Raw genomic sequence first — 18490 nt, forward strand, 5'->3', positions numbered from 1 at the left:
ATCAGGGATGAGGGACGAAGCCAAGCAGATCTACCTTTTAAACCTCACCTTAACCGACAAAATTGACATCCTGCTATTACAAGATACAAATCTTTATGATTTTTATGACCTTATAAAATTGAGGAAGATATTCACACAATATAACATCTATATATCCTTTGCTCCTAGAAGAGGTTCTGGCGTTGTAACCATGATCCATAATAACATCAAAATTAACGACTTTAGGACGAATACGAACGGAAGAGTGGTAACTGTAGACATTAACCATGATAATAAACTTATAAGGATAGTTAACATATACGCCCCCCCCCAGTTGGAAGAGCGTAAAACCCTTTTTAACAATCTACCGTTTTATCTAAATGGTGGGAGAGATCTCATCATTGGTGGTGATTTTAACTGTATAGTGAACCAGAAGGATAAAAACACCAACATGTTTCCAGATGGATCCCGCAGCATACTCACAAACATTATTGAAAGCCATGAACTCAAGGATGCCTTCCGCACCCTCTACCCCCAAGCAGAAGAATACACATGGTAGGGTAGAGACGTAAAGGAACGTCTGGACAGATTTTATATCAGTAAAGATATAGGAAAAGCAATGAACTTCAGCTCAAATTACTTAATCAACCATGGGAAAAAGATTTTCGATCATAAAATCATCAGTATGACAATAAGTAAGAAAATTACTAAAAGAAGGATAAATAAAATTAAAATTAATAATACCATTCTCACTGACAATACCTACCAGAAATTAATTAAAGAGACCCTTGATAACATAAAAACAGATATAACATGGAAGACATGGAGAGATACTAATGAGAAAATTAATAAAATAACTAACTACACATGGCTACGTATTAAAAAAAATAATTTCAACAAGATGAAACATTTACAGAGGCAACTTAGTTATTACATAACTAATAATAATAAAGAGAAGATAGATCAGATTGAAAATCAAATTAGTAATGAAATAGAAAATAAAATAAAAGAGACATATACAAGTTATAAAATGAGCAAACTGGGGATAGAACGACACACGAAAAAAATAATATTCAAAAGAAAACCCATATCAAAGGACTCAGCAATAATAAATAGTTTAATAATTAACAGCACTCTAACAGAGGACGAAGATAAAATCATCAAAGAGTTCCATAACTTCTACAAAAATCTTTATCAAAGTAAAAGCACAAGATGGGACCTACTAGCTGATATCTTAAAATCAATCAAACCAGTAAAAAACGAGAATGAAAACAAAATTAACAAACCAATCACCAAAGAGGAGATCAATAAAGCAATAGAAGAACTCCATATAAGGAGAGCCCCTGGTCTAGATTAGGGGTCCCCAAAGTGGTCGATATAGACCCCTTGGGGTCGATAAGAGTTCTCCAGGGGTCGATTAATACAAGAGGGTCAAAAGGGGGTCGATTAATACCAAAGAGGATCAATAAAACTGTCTAGGAAAAATATAAAATATTTCAATAAAAAGTTGAAATACGGATATGATCAACAACATTACTGACTACCATAGTTATAACTTGAGTTTTGCCTTAGCCTACGCCGCTTTAAGCATGTGCTACTCTGTTTTTACGAATCTGACAACTGTACTAGTGTTACAAACACTAGTAGTTCATTATACACAGACATACGTTACACTGCACAGTTACATTCTAGTAGGGTTGTCGCTCTAAGTATTTTATATCTAAATGTAGATATTTTGTCCTTTACAGAGAAAATATCGTGATATATCGAAGATCATTAAAATAGTACAGAAGCGTTTGCGAGGAAAAAACGTTACAATTGTTCGAGCTCGAACAATCATAATGGCCTTTCAAGTAAACATGGAGCTATTTAAACCTTCAACGATTTTAAATATTTTTCAAACTTGCAAAGAAAATGAAACTATAATATCCACATGAACCGGGGAGGAGACGAAAGAAAGATAATGAAAAGATTTCCGACAATGATTTGGAGATATACAGTATATTAAACATCTTGATAAATTAGAAAATACTTTAAAGCACGTTTCGAAGATTTAGAGAATATGCATGTTCAGAATGGTTTGCTAATCCATTTGATGTAAAAATAGATAATGAAGGCAGTGAACCTGGCTTAGAAGATGAACCGAGTTAAAACCGCAGTGAATTTTGGAGCAATAACAATATTGCCACTAAATATCCCAAGCTCAGAGCAGAAGCCGAACCTTTCTTACTCGCATTCCCAATTTCATACATGGTTGAAGCTGATTTTAGCCACGAGAACGCTATTTTGACAAAACAGAGGAACAGATTGAACTTGGAAAACCGTGGTGATTTGCGACTAAAACTTACCAATTTTCAACCGAATATCAATAATCTTGCCGCTTCTCTTCAGAGACATCCATCCCACTAATATCAACTATTTTAATAAAAAGTTATGTTAACATATTTTTAAGGCATTCAGTAGTAGTCGCAAAATGACAGTAAGAGGTTTCTTTTTCACCCAATATAACTTGTTATGTTTTCAAAAATAATTGTGTATTTTACGTATTATGAAACGTGCGGTTTAAAAGTTATAGGCATATTTCCATCTATCCATAATTTTGCTATTATTTTTTAAGATTATAAATTAGTGAAAAATATCTCCTTTTTCTGTTTAAGTTATTGGGTGGATTTTATAAGAAATGGGAACTATAAACTCTTTTGTTGGGTTGTTATGCAGGACACCTTATCGCTTAACATTAAAAATGCAAAAATGATTTAATGTTTTTGTTAAATACTTAATCTGGGGGTCGATAAGAAGGAAAATATTCTATAAAGGGGTTGAAGGGATAAAAAGTTTGGGGACCCCTAGTCTAGATGAACTACCAGCAGAGTTATAGATTCTTTAAAGAGGATATGGTGGAAATATTATATAAACTATATAACGATAACACTGCTAACAATGAATTCAGTCTAGGAAGTATGAAACTTATAAATAAAAAAGGAAACACCACCAGACAAGCCAGTGACTATAGGCCCATCATACTACTGAACGTTGATTATAAAATATACAGCTTAATTATTGCCACAAGACTTGAAAATATACTCCACAGCTACATAAGTCCAACCCAAACTGCAGGAATCAAAGAAAGAGCAATCCAGGACAACACAATGTTTTTAAAGTTAATCCAAGATATCTACAATAGAAAAAAATCCCCCCTCTCAATCCTCACCGTTGATGTCGAGAAGGCATTTGATACTGTTAACCGTGAAGTACTGTGGAAAATACTCGAATGCCTTGGCTTTAATGAAGAGGAAGTAAAAAGAATTAAATATATCTATAATCAACCTAAAACTAAAATTATAATCAATCAAAAAGAATCAGATTACATTGACTGTGAGGCTGGAGTAAGGCAGGGATGCCCCTGCTCCATGATTCTCTTTACTGTATATATAGAGACATTATTAAATATGATCAATGAACATAATATAATAACCCCCATCCATATCCCGGGAATGGAAAAGAGAATAAAATATGTTGCACATGCGGACGATGTGAATTTCTTTGTCAATGATAATGTATCTCTTCAGAGAATCACCACAATAATATAGAAATTTTGTACTACTACTGGTATGAGAATCAACATAGACAAAAGTAACATCATTAAAATCTATGGGCACAATAATTTGGAAAGCTCTATCTTTAAAATAAGTAGCAATAAAAATATACTAGGGATTTGGTACGGCAAAGACAATGACATCAAAAACATGGATGCTATGCAAAAGAAAATCAAAAAAGCTATAGATAAATGGGAAAAAATTTGGTTATATTTACCTGAAAGGTCAATAATAGCAAGTAAAGTACTAATTGCCAAGATTATGTATATTTTATACACAACTAACTTAACAAAAAAAGACGCCAATAAAATAGAAAAACAAATCTTTAAGTACATTTGGCAGAAGGACTTTGAGCCTTTGAAGAGAGACATTATGAAAAACGATATCGACCATGGTGGGTGGAGGATCTGGGATGTGAAGACACTAGAGCAATCTTTACAACTCTCCATTATGGTCAATGCCATCATAAAGAAACAGCATCTTCTAGGAGATCTTGCAAACTATATCATCGGTCCGACTATTAAACATATAACAAAAGACCCAACCAACAAACCGTTTATAATAGATAACATCAGTATCTTTAGTAAGTGGAGATCCATGATCAAAGGCCTTCTAGACGCCAATATCAACTTAGAAGGTATCAAACCTGGAACAATATACAGAAATAACTTTATCAACTTCCCAAATCCAAATCTAAATAATAAAACAGTAAACTGGAAAGAGTGTTGGGCCAATGTGAGCAAACTCCCAGCAGAGTGGAGAGAAACGACATGGAGAGCTATAAATAACATCACTATGACAAAGGAGTTTTTACATAAATATCACATGTTAAGAAACGCCAAATGCCCACGCTGCACAAGGGATGAAACTACATCTCATCTATTCTATGAATGCTCCACACCGAAGCGAATTTGGAACTGGATTAATAACATTTTTAACATTGATATCGGCTGGCATCAGATCATTTACCAAGCTGACTTTCCCAATACCGCATATAACATCTATTGCCTTAACTGGATGGTAGCACTTGCAAAGAGAACAATATGGAAGGCAAGGTGTGCCCTCCACTATAATAACAAGAAATGGAATGCTGTGTTTTGCATTAAAAAAATCAAAGAGGAAGCTAACCTCAAACTTCAAATGGACAATGAACTATTAAGTGAAAAAGACTTCCTTACACTATACTATGGCACAACTAATGTCATCTAGAAAAAAGAAAACAACAAGTACATCCTAAATGAGGAATGGACTTAACCGCGACTTTTTACATGCCTAACTGCATGGTCAATATGCACTTTTCCCTATGAGACGCAACTGTATCATTGTTATGTAGCGTCTCCATCCACTGTACTAATAAATGTTCACAAAAATTATTTTATATTGCTATTACCAGTGGGTAATTATCTGTATTAGTGTCTATTGTGTAACTGTCAAAAAATGATGGTCATGACTGTTGTAACCTATAATATCCACCACTGTTACCTATATATATAATTATTACAGGGATATTATAGAGAATGCCTTCTGTATTTTGCTAAATGCTATTATGTACCCAACATCAAACCATTGATGTTTCTTGTATTGTTTTTAGTATTTAATAAACTTTAATTAAAAGTAGAAGTATCTGTTCTTATCAGCTTGATGGGTTCTTCGCCAAAAAAGTTCCAGACCTGGATTTCGAGCCTGATCCTGCTCCCCAGTTTTCTGGGTAAGTATTCTCTCCGTTTTTTGGTTCTCTTTCCTCTACTCTTCTCTCTTCTGCCAGAAGAGCGGCCTGCACAGTTTAAACGCACCGTGTATTCGCTGCTCGACTGGCAACACTGTCCTGTCAATGCTAGCTTTGGCTAACGCCCTTTCCTAGTGCCTTACCCAGACACACCTGGGTGTCTTGTGTAAGCACCTTCTGCTTAGCAAATAGGCTTCTGTACGCTACACTCTCACTTCCTCTTCCTGCCCCTCCTTGCTTGGCTGCTCTGCACCCCAGGGGGCATTTCACTTTTTCAATCTTTCTCTTACTATCGTATACTACACATTGATCCTATTGGTCATGTCCGAACTTACTGTGCTTGTGCCTCTCCACCCACCACATGGATGTGAGATATGCCTCCCAATCCCCGGCGACTATGCGGATCATGCGGGATTGGTGAAACATCTAAAACATGTGCATGGGACTGTCCTTCGCTTTGAATGTCGTGCATGCGGATATATCCACGACAAATTAAAGACAATCAAGGCACACCAACTTCGGGTGGAAGACTGCCGAGCAAAGATAGAGGCCCTCCCTCCTCCTCCACCTCTCCCGGCAGATCGCAAAAAGATCTGCATTCCGACACGACCGAGAAAGCCATATGCACGTAGAGCACCAAGGGTCTCTTCCTCTCCCGCCAGTAGCAGTGACACATCCTGGCGATCAACAACTCCGTCCCCATCGACCAGGCCAACTACAACACAGACAAGAAGAACCACCCGTTCCGTGCGCACCATCCATGAAGTAGACCAACCCTCACAAAAGTCGACCGCCACTTGTGGACCAACGGCACCGCCACCTAGTAGCCAGGAAGTGGGATCCTCTACATAGTGCACATCCGCTGCAGAAACACAACAACCAGCGACCATGGCCAAGGAAGCACAAAGTAGGGGTAAGCGCTCCAATACTGGAAGAAGCTCCCGCTCACCTCGTACTCCCAACACGGGGGACACATCCATCCATGAGCCACACTCCATTCAGCCGTCGCCTGTGGCCTCCCATCCTGGAAACGGTGAAACAGCCAACGCAACCCCCCCTGCAGTACTGAGTCAACCTACACCCGCCACCAAAGGGTGTAGACAAAGAAGAGGGAAATCTACTAGGAAGCAGCCTAGTCAGGACTTGAACCATGGCAGCACACCGACACAGGAGGCCACAACACCATCTGCTCAGACAGGTAGGCACACCTCTCCTACATTCCATACTAACCTTTCTATGCCTAGCCCTACGATCCCGAACCAAGCAGCACCAGCCCCACCTGATGTGCTCCAGAGCCAGCAAGCCCCCCAGGAGTCAACACATCGGGACCAGCTGTCTTCACTGCCACAACTGGAGAACACCACAACGGAAATCGAAGATGGCCCCCCCAATGGGTTACAGCTTGGGCAAATAGGTTCAAGGCTGCCCAAGACGAAGATATGTTGGAGGGTATCCTCTTTGACTTTGTTCATCTCGCATATGACATCTGCGACATTCGTGGGCCACGCCGTACCTACAAGCCCAGCTCCAACAACACCCCAAACCAACAGCTTGAGGCCAGCGAAATACAGCCTCTGTACCGGACGAACCGAAAGAGAGCCTTTGACCTCATCATGGGGGTGACTCGCGGTTCTGCCAGGTAGAAACAGACAAGATACTTCAACATTTCAAGTCCATGAACGAGTGCAACCCACCAGCAACTACTCCACTCGTTCCAGTCCCACCAGACCCGGGTCCAGCAACAGATGACCCTCTCAACGTGCCATTCACGCCAAAAGAGGTCGCAGGTCGTATTGCCAAGGGCCATAACACGGCACCAGGCCCGGACAAGCTTAGATACCTTTATTGGCACAGGATTGACCCAAATGGTATCATCCTAGCGGCCATTCTTAATACAGTCCTTAATAAGGATTGGCTACATCCCTGCAAGCTGGCGTGAGTCAACTACAGTGCTGATATTCAAAAAAGGGGACAGAAATGATCTTCGCAATTGGAGGCCTATCTGCCTCTCCAACACCATGGGCAAGCTGTACACCGCCTGCCTGGCAGATAGGCTCCTCAGATGGTGTCAAACTAATGACCGCATATCCAAGTCACAGAAGGGCTTCTTACAGTACCAGGGCTGTGTGGAGCACAACTTCCTCCTGAAGACCATAATACAGGACGCCAGACGGGCTAGAAAGGAGTGCCACATAGCCTGGCTGGATATTGCGAATGCCTTCGGCAGCATCCCCCATAGTGTCATTTGGGAATCTCTCAAATGGCACGGGCTGCACCATCTCGACACTACAATGTTTATACGACGGGGCCACTACGAGAATCCGGACTTGCACAGACTTTACGAAGCCTATCAAAATGCTCTCGGGAGTAAGACAGGGGTGCCCCATCAGCCCCCTGCTCTTTATCCTAACAATGGAGCCCGCTCTCCGCCGTCTACAATCCCTCAATAGAGGCTATGACATCCATGGACACTCTGTGACTGCATTGGCCTATGCTGACGACATTGCACTTGTCAGCAACAGTAGTACAGGCCTGCAGGAGCAATTGAACTCCATCTCAGCTTGGGCACATTGGGCCGACATACGGTTTAATCATGCCAAATGTGGCACCCTTGCAGTTCTAGAAAAACTTCATACAGCAAGATCCTACAGCTTCACCCTCGGCCAGTCTGAATTCCCAAAACTTGGAAAAATGACGACGCCTATAAACATCTTGGCGTGCCAACAGGATTCACTCGTTGTGACACTGAGACTGCCACAACCGAAGGGGTAATACGGGACATCAGTAAGCTGGACGCATCGCACCTTGCCCCGTGGCAAAAGGTCGATGCATTGAACTCCCTCATAATGCCTCGCCTCTCGTTCTGCCTTGCTACGGGAACCACACCGAAGAAAACCCTAGACAAGATTGATAGGAACCTAAAACAGTATGTCAAGAGGTGGCTCAGCCTGCCGCAGAGGGCGAGCGCAAAAATCATCTACCTATCATACAAGCAAGGAAATACCAACGTAACACCAGCGAGCACACTCTCGAATATAGCACAGGTATGCCACGCCATACACCTTTTTCATTCTAGGGACGAGGACATCACCAACATCACACTGGGTGCTCTTAGGGACGTCGTCATGGCAAGAGTTGAAAGACCACTATGCAACGAGGACTTATGCCATTATTTGGATGGGTCCATGGAGGGGGACCTGGGCAACCCATCCAAAGATATAACATCACTATGGACTCGACTACGTATGGCGACTAGACGACTCCGTAAATGTATCAATATCAACTGGACTATGGGACCGGAAGGTACGCCAACGATTGCAGTAGGAAACCACATCATCCGCCCAAAAGGGTGCCAAGGTATGCTCACCAGCCTCCTCAAAAACCACCATCTCCAGAGACTGATGTCCAAACCGGATCAGGGAAAAGCATTTAAAACCACTGCAATGCACGAGGTAAGTAATCACTTCCTCTGCAATGGGCGTTACACCCGCTTTTCCGACTAGAGGTTTGTTCACAGGGCAAGACTCAGCGTCGTTGCACTGCGTGGTCATAAACGATTCGGCAACGAATCTAAGGCCTGCCGTCACTGTGGCTTTGCCCGTGAAACCCTCTCGCATATCTTGTGTCACTGCCCGCCGAACTTTAGGCTAATCACTCAGCAGCATAACGCCATCCTAAACAGACTGGTTGCAGCGTTTCAGCCAAGAGGTGCAACAATGTTAGTCAACAAACGTGTTCCCGGATTCCAAGAGAATTGCCGGCCGGACTTCACTATCCTGCATGAAGAGTCCAAAACAGCCACGGTAATTGACGTCACCCTACCATTTGAAAATGGCCAACAAGCTTACGACGCTGCAAGGGACGAGGAGAGAAAATACTACAACCTCGTCCAGCACCTGCGCAGCAAGGGTTACAACACGCACTTTGGTACGTTCATCATCGGAGCTCTAGGCGGCTACGACGCCCTCAACGAAGCCACATTACAACGCCTGGGCATCGGACGCCGCTACTCCAATATGATGAAAAAATTAATGGTGAGTGACGCCATCAGATGGTCCAACGATATATACCGTCAACACCTAGGTGACTGCACCCACCGCCCTACTCACTCAAACAACCTTGGGCCCCATCCCAATGTGCCACAAACTCAACCACAATCACAAGAGAATATATAAATACCCGTCCATTTCATATTTGTAATCTATGTATACATTTACTCTGCGTGAACAACTACTGTATTTGTTTCTAGCTGGCAAAATGTGCTCATGTTCGCGAATACTTACCCTTTGTACGGTAATCTGGTTGGCAATTATACAAGCCCATGTCGCGATACTTACATATTTGTACTAACTGGTTGGCAACTTTACAAGCCCATGTCGCAATACTTACATATTTGTACTAACTGGTTGGCAATTTTACAAGCCCATGTCGCGTATATTTAATCAACTATTCACACTCTATGTCTACATATTTTTCTTCAATGCCTAAGTAACGCCTGTATATAATAATTTTATTTAATAATAAAGGCTTTTTAAATCTGTTCTTATCAGCTTGATATCTGATACGGTTTCCATCAGAGACCTTCGATATTAACCTGAGTTTTGGAACTGGGCGGGAAAGGGAAATTGCTCCCTCCCCGCCGCGGGTTGCTCTGGCCTGGCACTTATTGCCAGAGATAGCCCACCCCCCTTTGGGGAAAAATAAATAATAAAAGATAAAGAAATTAATTATTAAGGAAAAAAATTTTTTTTCTTTTTCCAGTTGGAATTTTTTCACGGAAGATCCCAGAAGAGCGATTAAAGTGATTGCAAGACAATATCCAAGCATGGATTTGCAGGAATAAGAAATCTGGTGAATTGCAGAAGAAAAGGTAAGAGAAAATGTGGAAAGTGATAAACCGCCATCGCCGCATACTTCTGGTACGCTACGATGAACAGAAGCGATGCAGGAAACACCTTCCTGTGCTTTTGGTATAAATCGCTAATCGGCGATTCGAAGTTAATGAAAAAAAAGATAATTTGCAATTTTTTCAGAATGTAAGTATTGTGGACAACATGCATCGCCTGCACGTAGATGCCCCTGGCACCCCAGGAAAGGTAAGCCTTACTCTGTACATTGAAGTAATGCATGAGCGCGAAAATTTTCTAAAATAACAAACAAAAGCGAATTGTTTCAAAATTATTGCATGCAATATATTGTAATATCGAATCGGCAAATATTCTATGTCACATACTGAAATTTCTAATGTATTTTGCTAGCGAAAAAATATTTAGCATCGAAATGCTATCAGTATTCCACCGACGCAACGCGGGTACGGGCTGCGGCAGAATTTCCTCCTGTGATGATTGGTGACCAACAGGAGTTTTATGCCGTTGACAGGCAATACCCATGCAATACCTGACATTTCCTGTAGCCTTTAGCATCGTCTCCTATCGTTTCCTGACGTTCTTTCGTGTGTATTAACAGATATTTGCCGATCGACGTCACCTGGACACACCACAGGTGTATTGTACGTCTCCAGACTTGGCCCGTCAGCACCTTTGATGTGTTTTTTATCGCTTCTCGGCCTTCTTTGGCTAAGATCAAATGTGTAAGTTTTGGCTCCATATTGGTAAGTATTCCCTCTAGTACCTCCATTTGCTTTCCTATAGTCTTTTCATTTCCGCCAAAATACCGGCCTGCACAGTTGGAACACACTGTGTATTCGCTGGTAGATTGGCAGCACTATTACTATCTAGGGGTGCGCAGCACGCTGCAACCCCCCGTTTCCCCCCTTCTTCTCACACTCCCCCCCACTTTTTCAGCCAGGCGCTTATCTAATTTTTCCTGTCCAACTCTTCTTGGTCCTAACCAGCCGAGACTGCGGTTTGTTAGTGCTGGGCGTCCTTTTCTTAGTGCTAACATAACAGCTGCTATCTTGTAGTACGAACTTTTTGTGGCAGTGTGTGTCTATTCACCCAGTGGATTATCTACCTGTGTGTGACATCTGCTAGTGTGTGTGTTTCTAACCATTGTGGATACCTACTTCCAACCAGCCTGGATATTAGCCTGGATAACCGTAACACTTCGCCCTCACTGGAATAAGTGTTAGGATGGAGTCTACATCTGGTGCCTGATGTAGAGATCCTATGGGAGATAGACTTATGGACATCCCGCCGTCAACATCATCTGCTACTCCAGAACAGACTGTACTGAACTCCTATAAAGAGGTGGGGATGGAGGAAGCACAAATCTGCTCTCAATTGGAAGAGGAGGTGAATGATGTCCAACAGGAAACCAACGAATTGGATATCCCTATGATAGACAACAGCAACCAGAAAATAATAAGTGAAGAAGATATCTGAGTAAGATACGCGAAAATGAGAACTATCCGAATCGCAGCATAAGAAGAAATGTCAATACCAGACGTAATTGACGCATGCGAAAAAATAATTGGACACATAGGGAGTGTTTCTCAGGTGTGCTTCAAACCAAGAAACATTGTCGAGATTGGTTTCCACACTATAGAAGATAAGGAAAAAATGGTAGGACACTCAATCAAGGTAGGGGATTTTCAATATATATGTGAAAGTTTAGACGAGGACACAATTACGGTTACAGTTAAATATGTCCCACCAGAAGCGGATAAGTCACTGATAGAGAAAATGATGGCCCCGTATGGGAAAGTTGTTAAAGTGTTAGTAAATACCATAACTCATAATAACTTTAAAGTCAAAACCGGAACTTACCGTGTGATATTAAGAACAAGAAAAATGCTACCCAACTCCCTTGAGTTGTTAGGAAGCAGAGTTGAATTATTCTATAGCGGTATGAAAAGGCAGTGTAGAAGGTGCGGAAGTCTGGATCACTTGATCAAGGATTGTGTGGTGAAACTTTGCCATAGGTGCAAAAGCTCACAACACCTAATCAAGGAGTGCCCATTGTGCTATAACTGCTTACAAATTCATGACAGAGCCGGAAGCTGTCCCGAACCAACCTTTTCAGAAATATTAAAAAGAGGAGTAAGAAAAAGAACAAATGAGAAAAGAAGAGAAAAAAGTATAGAAAGAGCAAATAAAACAAACGAAGAAAAAGAAGAAAAAGAAGGGGATAAAAATATTAATAAAAATAAAGAAGAACAGATAATAGAGAAGATATCAGAGGAAAGCAAAAAAGAATACAGTGATAAAAGAGATAATAATAACATAATAGAGGGAAAAAGAATGAGATTCGAAAGAAAAAAAGAAAATAAACAAACAACCTTAATCAGAGTCGAGAAAGACACCCTTGAGATACATGAAAACAAAGAAAACGAAAATAATGAAATGGAGGAATCAGATAAGAATGAGAATGAAGATGAGGATAAAGAAGTAATCAATGTTAGAGATAAGATCCTATCAATAAGCATAGATGCTAGCTTATCTCAGAATGAAATTATAGAGGAAGTAGGAAAGGTAATAGAAAAAGTAGAAAAGAAGAAACAGAGAAAAAGCAAGAGGGTGATGTCACAGACTAAACATTAACATTCGACAAGTATACTCTAAATATTAAATCTCTAAACATCTCCGGTTTCCGTAGTGAAAGTAAACAGATATATATACTAAACCTACTACTAACTGATAACACTGATGTGCTCATGTTGCAGGACACAAATATGATAGACTTCTATGACCTTAGGAAATTAAGAAGAATATATACGGGATATAATATCTATTTATCCTTTGCAACGAGAAGAAGTACTGGAACGATCACAATGATCAAAAAGAGGATAAAAGTGAATAATTTTCGTACTGATTCGAATGGAAAACTAATTGCTATAGACATAGAGATAGGCAAAAGATTGATTAGGATTATTAACTTGTATGCACCACCACAGCTAGCACAAAGAAAAGAAGTGTTTGAAGACCTACCCCAATATCTTACAGGAAGAAGAGAACTAATACTAGCTGGGGACTTTAACTGCGTGCTAAATCCCCTAGACAAAAATGAACAACTCAGTTCTGATAGCTCGAGACAAAGCCTAAAAAAGGTTCTCGACAATTTTGACCTAAGTGACACATACCTAATAATGTACCCTCGTCATAGAGACTACACGTGGGAAGGTAGAAACATTAAGGAACGCCTTGACAGAATATATTATAATAAATCTATAGGAAAAATCAACAATATATCAAGTATCAGTATCACCAACAACAATACTAAATTAACTGACCACAAAATGGTTAACTTATGCCTAAGCATCAAAATCAACACTGAAAGGGATAACAGTCATAAAATCACAAAGGAAATAATAAATGATATACATTTTAGCAAAAAGATCAAAACCCTACTTGATAACTGTAAATCTAACATAACCTGGGAAGAATGGAAAGAAAGAAAAATAGAAATAAATGAAATAAGCATGGAAACATGGAAAGCTATAAAGAAAAACAACTTCAACAGACTAAAAAAGCTTCAAAGAGAACTAAGCCTCANCGGATATTTGCCGATCGACGTCACCTGGACACACCACACGTGTATTGTACGTTTCCAGACTTGGCCCGTCGGCACCTTTGATGTGTTTTTTATCGCTTCTCGGCCTTATGGCTAAGATCAAATGTGTAGTATCTGTTCTTATCACCAGGGGTGCTGGTGAACTTTAGAGAGCAGATGCTGGAGATTCGATGTGAGCCTGTTTAAAGCTGAAATGTGGATTATGGATTGATATTTAGTGCCTTGGAATAATAGCGAATGATATTTCGTCGGTTTTGTGTGGAAATTATCGAATTATTTTTCGAGTTTCTGTGGAAAAAGTGAACTTCAGACACCTGGACTATTGGATGAGATTAGAGTGAACTGGTAAAGTAGTGAGTACTTGTTATGAAAGAAACTTATAATAGAGTGACTTAATAACTGAAATTAAAGTAAAAATAGTGACTATTAAGTTAAATAGAGAATTTATAAGAGCGTTATGCGTGAAACATCTTAATGACACCCGTGAGGGGAGTGTCTTGTTGAAATAATTCTTATGGTTATAAATGTTGGCTAGATAAATGAAAGGAATTTAAAGAATAATGATAAACAGTAATAACTGCTAATTTATAGTACGATAAATATAAGATAATTAGCGTAAATGAGCCGAACACTTGAATAATACCCGTGAGGGGTGTGTCTTTGAAAGTCGGATTTTGGATTTAGTGAAGTGTCTTTCCTAGTTGTGTATTTTGAAATAAGATAAACGTTAAGATTATTGTAGAAGTGATAAAATGGAAGAGGAGGAAATAAATTATGAGGAATTAGAATTAAAAGTAATGGCTCAGGAAATAGTGGATTGGAAAGAATGGATAAATTATGTATTAACGACATTAGAGGATAAGGAAGCGTTAATACAAGTAGATGAAATATCTGATAGAATTTGTATGATAACTGCACGTAATGAGGAGGTAAAAGTTAAAATATTGGAATTAAGATGGGCGTGGAAGGAAAAACCAATAGAAATAAGAGCCGTTAAAGGCGATATAAAAAGGGTGCAAATGTTGCATGTGCCCTATGTGATAGATAGGAAAGACATAGAACAATCATTAAAAGAGTATGGAAAAATAATAAGAATTGAAAGAGAATATTATATGCCAAATACTAAGATATTGACAGGAAAAAGATTTGTGACTATTAAAATGCAGAAACCTATTCCGAACTTCATAGACATAAAGAACCGAAGGATTAGAATAGAATATCCGGGAGTGAAATGGTTATGCTCTGTATGTTTGTCTCCTGATCATAGAATTAAAGAATGCCCAAAAGTAAAGTGTTTCAAGTGTGGAATGATTGGACATAGAAAAACAATGTGTCCAAGTGGGAATGAAAATGAAAAGGAAATACAGGAGTTAGAAGAGAGTATAGAACAGGAAGTGGAAAATGAACATGAAAAAGAGAAAGAGAAAGGTAGACAGGAAAGTCCTAAGGAAAAGATTATGAAAGAGCTACAGGAGGTTTATGTAGACTTAGAGAAAAGTATAGAGAAAGAAAAAGAGGTAGGGAAAGAAAAGAAATTGGAAAGTAAAGGTGTATTAGAGAAAAAGATAAAAGAAAAAGAGGGAGTTAAAACAAGATCTCAAGGAAAATATCGAAATAAGTTGCCCTTCGAAAAGGGATTTAGTCCGGATGATGATGTATTACCGACAATTTATGAAGTGAAATGGAATGGAAATGAATATAAAAAGACAAGAGAAGAACTAGAGGAAGAGGGATGGTTGGAGACTGACTTTAAATTATGGGCAGTTATGATAACAGAACCGTACCCGACAGTGAGGAAGGAAATGAAAAAAGAATTCACAAGACGCTTTAAAGGATGTGATAAAAGCTTTTTTGCATACAAAGTAATGAATGGATTGATAAAATCGGAAGAAAAGTAGCATCGAATTGTATTTAAAGTTTATAATGTTGTTATTTGATTGTTCTTTAGGTTTTGGTTAAGTGTATTTTAATAGATCTTAAAATGTTGCTAAATAACAATAATTTTGGTAAATTGATGATTGTAAACTGCCTGTTTCCAACCTTCCCTCCCGCCTGTGTGTTTATGATGTGAACAGCAGGTCGGGTGGGGGGTGGGGACTGACAGTATGTTTCTTATTTTGAAGTTTTACATTTGATGTTTTTTGTGATTATTTTGTGAAATGACTTGTAATTATTATGGTTGTTGTAACTAATGGTTAATGTTTCTTTATTGAAATGTTCATTTGTTAAGAATTTATTGTAGAGGATTAATTAAAGTTGTTTTGGGGGGTGTGGTTTTTGGATGTGGGAGGTATTGTGAAATGTGTTTTATGCTATGTTTGATTTTTGGAAATGTCGCTTTTATCCGTTATGTTTTTTGCTAGTTTTAAGTACTTTTTTGGTTTTTGTGTTTTGTAATTAACATGCTGTGGTATTGGGTTTGGATGTTTTTTGTTATGTTAAGTTTATTGACGCTAAGCGCCATCCTCTTTTCGCTTCTTTGTACTTTACTGGGTCACTGTGGGCCCGTATTAGTGCGGTTGGGGATGAACGGGGATGTGGGCTCTGGGGGCACATTATAATCCCTTTCCCATAGGGGTTGTGCCCTCTCCAAACTTTGAAACCACAGTATCTGTTCTTATCAGCTTGATATCTGATACGGTCTCCATCGGAGACCTTCGATATTAACCTGATTTTTGGAACGGGGCGGGAAAGGGGGCTTGCTCCCTCCCCGCCGCGGGTTGCTCTGGCCTGGCACTTATTGCCAGAGATAGCCCACCCCCCTTTGGGGGGAAATAAATAATAAAAGATNTGTTGAAATGTCCAATTTGGACAATCTATCATTTCTGCTATAGGAAGGAGTTGTACTAAGGTTGTCTTGTCTTGATAATGTTCTGAAGTCTGATGTCCAGAAACAAATGCCAGACTGGAAATCCATTGAATTTAAATGCTCCTCGCACCATTAGAGAGCCACCATCTTGTTGTCTGTTGTAAAACACTCTGTCTTCTTTTCTCAGATTGCGCCAGTAGTAATTCCTGCCATCGGGACCATCTAAGTTCTAATTTTTTTCATTGCTGAAGAGTGTACTTAACCATACATCTTTCTGCTGCATGTAGCTTTTCGCCCATTTGTTCTTACTTTAAGATGTTTGGGTTTCAGATGTGGTTTTTTACGCATCCTTGTTAGTTTAATATAAGGATTTTTACTTATTATTTTCTGCACAGTATTTTTCAAAATATTTAAGCTAGATAGACTCTTAAAATTTGGCTAACTGATAAATTTTGTCTAGATGCCAGTCTAATGGATTTTTTACCTGTGAGTGATGTTACTTTAGGTCATGTTGCTGGTTTAAATTTACCTGCCAAAGCTATTTTGCTTGAAATTTCAGTAACTGAATGTCCACTTGCTTTCAATTTTCAAATTTCAGTCACATCATTCAAAGAAAATTGATTTTCTTTGGGCTTTTTTCATTTCTTTTGTTAATTTCAAAAATAACCATTATAAAAACAAGATTTTACGAGATTTTATTATTACTATTCATAATTGATTTCATTCCCTATGAATTTGTGTAGTAATTTGCTCAGAAAGTATTATTATTACCTAAAATTTTGGGACACCAAAAATCTAACAAAATTTCTATTATTCTAAGCAATTTAATAATTATTAAATCTTTAAATTTATCATATTAATGATATCTAGTATGATGTATTGTCATTGCATTTGTCTTATTAAATCAATTAAAAGTTTAGTATTTTAACAGTTTTTCATGAAAAATTATTTTGCCTGAACTTTTGGGACAGGCCTGAAATGTACATTAATGTGGTAGAAAATGAATAACTTTTCATGAAAGAATTTTATAAGGAAAATTTTAACAAATACAGTATATTAAAAATGAGCATATTCTAGATTGCCATAAAAGAAAACAGCAATATTTATATCTTTCATATTAAAAATGAAAAACAAAAAGAAATTAAAAATATAACCAATTCATAAGCAAACAAGTCCATAAGTAGGCTACAAAATTATCTATTCAGTCATTTTCTAAATTATTTTGAGAAAGTTTTGCCATTTGAATAAGTAAATTTATCATTCTGCCAGCATCTTAATATTGAGAAAATTCTTTTGAAATTTGTTAAATTTGCATTAAAATGAATAATTCTTTTATAGATGAAGTATTGTTTTGTTATTATTACTGTATTTGTTTGATTTTCTTAATTTTTATCTTTTGTTTTCATTTGATGTTTTTCTATTCCCAAATTAACAATAAGAGAAATACTTGCCTTTTTAAAATTTGTAGTAATTATTATTTATTTAATATAAGGAACTATGGAACTGTTGTATAGTTCATAAAAATACAATATTGTGTAATTTAAATTTTTAATAATTTAGTAATTAAATTAATTACTAAGTTACAACACTTGAAGGAAATATTTCAGAAATTTCTTATTTCCCATGGTCAACACTGATCTTGAAATTTATCGTTATTGATAAATGTTTTCTCTAATAACGAAATGTGTGACATATTCTCAAAGTGTGCTATCTTTTCTGGAAAGGTTCTGGTAATAGTGTAATTCTTTGGAAGATTTTTGAAATCTTTCTAATTTCACAATTTGTGTGCTATTTTCAAAATTTTTAAAAACATTTCTTAAAGTGTTAGCTATTTCTTGCAAAGTTTGCAAGAAATAGCTAACACTTAGATTATAGATTATAATCTAACACTTAGATTAAAAAGTTATA

General features: G+C 38.3%; 2 non-coding genes and 1 pseudogene across 2 annotated transcripts; all 3 read left to right on the forward strand.

Moving 5' to 3' along the window:
• Window positions 1-9805: 9805 nt before the first annotated feature.
• LOC111626197 lies at window positions 9806-9990 on the forward strand. The gene has a single exon (XR_002756843.1). It is a non-coding gene; the product is annotated as a U2 spliceosomal RNA (small nuclear RNA).
• Window positions 9991-13846: 3856 nt separating this feature from the next.
• Window positions 13847-14047, forward strand: LOC111626199. Its single transcript, XR_002756844.1, has one exon. It is a non-coding gene; the product is annotated as a U2 spliceosomal RNA (small nuclear RNA).
• Window positions 14048-16333: 2286 nt separating this feature from the next.
• Window positions 16334-16536, forward strand: LOC111626196 (annotated as a pseudogene).
• Window positions 16537-18490: the final 1954 nt, after the last annotated feature.

The sequence above is a fragment of the Centruroides sculpturatus genome, unplaced genomic scaffold (assembly GCF_000671375.1).
Source record: "Centruroides sculpturatus isolate CEXI.00-Female unplaced genomic scaffold, Cexi_2.0 scaffold474, whole genome shotgun sequence".
NCBI classification, from domain to species: Eukaryota; Metazoa; Arthropoda; class Arachnida; order Scorpiones; family Buthidae; genus Centruroides; species Centruroides sculpturatus.